Source organism: Penaeus japonicus, unplaced genomic scaffold (assembly GCF_977035675.1).
Source record: "Penaeus japonicus unplaced genomic scaffold, GWHDUDI00000001_assembly GWHDUDI00000022, whole genome shotgun sequence".
NCBI classification, from domain to species: domain Eukaryota; kingdom Metazoa; phylum Arthropoda; class Malacostraca; order Decapoda; family Penaeidae; genus Penaeus; species Penaeus japonicus.
The window spans coordinates 27,355,328-27,357,827 of NW_028234424.1; the positions used below are offsets into that span (position 1 = coordinate 27,355,328).

General features: G+C 45.7%; 1 protein-coding gene across 5 annotated transcripts in view; it reads left to right on the forward strand.

Annotated features, from left to right (window-relative positions):
- The window catches only part of LOC122248342 (uncharacterized), a 137,415-nt gene that overhangs the window by 58,214 nt on the left and 76,701 nt on the right, over positions 1–2,500 (forward strand). The window lies entirely within an intron of this gene.

Genomic DNA, 2,500 nt, shown 5'->3' on the forward strand with positions numbered 1-2,500 from the left:
GGGATGATAATGCCCGATGAATAGATGCTGGCGAAGTCCCGCGTTACTGCTATCAGACAGAGGTGATTATCTCGAAATGACTATGTTCGCCATGAGTTGCTATCACTACATCTCGGCGGCAGCACACCGGCGGCCGGCGGAGGGCGTGAGTGCGCCCCGCGGCTGCCACCGAGCGTGAGCGCACGACTTATAAGGAAGAACTGCCGCAGATATCGTCTGCCGCGAAACGCCGCTCCGGCACCCGTTCCTTCCCACCGAGGGTGTCTTGTACCTGCCTCTCAGGCGCTCACGCATTTTGTCCCAAATGAGACCACCTGCGAGAGGTTCTGTACCTCCTATTTATACATCTCTCTCTCTCTCTCTCTCTCTCTCTCTCTCTCTCTCTCTCTCTCTCTCTCTCTCTCTCTCTCTCTCTCTCTCTCTCTCTCTCTCTCTCTCTCTCTCTCTCTCTCTCTCTCTCTCTCTCTCTCTCTCTCTCTCTCTCTTTCTCTCTCTCTCTGTCTCTCATCTGAATCTCACTTAAAGCACGCCTTTGACCTACATTACCCATGCATGGCTTCCTTGCCAGTTGGAAAAAGAATTCCTGTGTATCTCTTGGAAAAGGCACATATGTGGTTGAATGCAAACTGAATGGTACTTGGCAGGGAATTGATATATTATCATTATTTTCAATCATGTTAGAGACCATCCACCACCTACTGTTTATCAAAATATCTTCCTGTGTCCATGTTTACTTACTTGTCTGCTTGCTCAATTCCTACGTACCTTCTTGCTTACCTGCCTACCTACCTACTTATTCAGCAGTGATCTCCCTATTTATACACCTATCTAGCTATGTATTTACTTATCTATCCATGTTTATAACACTTCCGTTGTTTCACATAACGAAAAATGAACCCAATCTGCAAAGGCGTCCAGCGTAATGAGAATCAATGGGATTCTTATTCAAGCATCTCAATATGCAATAGTATTTGCTTCCACAGATGGCCAAGACACACAAACAGCATGAATGAATAGACTTGTATAGCGAAGGGCTTAAGGGGCAGCACGTTAGAGGGCGTCTTGTTTGGTCTAGTGAGCGGCCGCGGAGGCAAGAAAACGGGGGAAGGGCAATCAGCGGAATGTTCTGGCTTCGGTTCCTGGCTTTTTGTCTGTGCGCTTTTATCTCCGACTCAGCGCGCTTAATTTGTGTGCTGTAGCACGTCACCCTCGGCTCTGGTCTGTGCTTGCGACAAGCGTGTTTACAGGCGTGACCTGTGCGAGCGCGTGTCTATGGATAGTGTTACGTGCAAGGGAGGTCGGGTGATGGTTTAGTTGTCTAAACGTTGTAAACACTTGACGTGAAATATCACCGGGGAGGTCATGGCGGCTGAAATACGGTTAATCGTTTATGTCTCCTGTGCAGTGCCACGGCGCTGAGTGTGTTGTGTGTTGTGTTTGTGATAAGTGGAAGCGAGGGTGCGAGAGCCTGAGTGGGTAAGATGTGGTAGCGGATGAGTAATCACAGGTTTTCTGGGAGTAATGGGACCCATCCCAATTGGTGGTGAACGACGCTTTCTTGAAAATACACAGATATGAACTACTTATATCTTCTTTACTTTTATATTATTATAGATTTTGTCAAGCTAATCACTGTACCGAATTACTGAATTCCGATGTAAGGGTGTAATAGCGGTTAGTACAAGTTAGAGAGGCTGTGAGATGGTGGTGTATGAGGTGCAGAAGACGAGGTTAAGGAGGAGAGCAGGGCAGGGAGAGACAGAAGGACTTCGGCTGATTTATGAGGATCGAAATTACACACTGCTTAACTAGGATAATGAGCCTAGTGGCAATGTTCCCAATGATAATACACTTCAAGCGAAAACCGAATGTAATTTTCTCTGTATAGATGAATATGTTTTAGTTTTCTCTTTTCTCTCTCGTATTTGAAGGTCTCTTCACTTTTTTTGTTTTGTTTTGTTTCCAATACCGGAATAAGGAATGTCTTCCTTGATGTGTGACGTATACAGATTACAAGATCTCTCAGTGTAGATTGAAGGGTTGTTTAGTACGTCTTCTTTTATCTTTAAGACAATAAAGAAATAAACCTTTGTCGATTAGCTTTGCCTGTCGTTCCCGAACATTAAAATTACATGTAATGAAGGCTCATCCGATTCACAGTTTAGCCACAATCCGCCATACCTTAACCTCAGCCGGGAAGGATGTCTGAATACGAGTTAATGAGAGACAGATAAAAAATCATATCCCTCTGCGATGTCCATTGTTGGCACATGATGCGCCATTAAAGTGTGCTAAGCTGCTTCCTTCGCCGTTCACCTTGAGACCGTTGGCACCGACTCTGTCTACTTGCGGTGGAAGGCGTTTCGTGTCCAAATAAGGCAATGAGTGACTCATGTTTCCTGCTGGTAAAACCTTGCCTCAGGAACCCTTCGCTCTTTTACCCGTCCTGTCGTGTGATATGTATACAGTACACTTTCGAATGAGTGTTGGAATGGCGTCT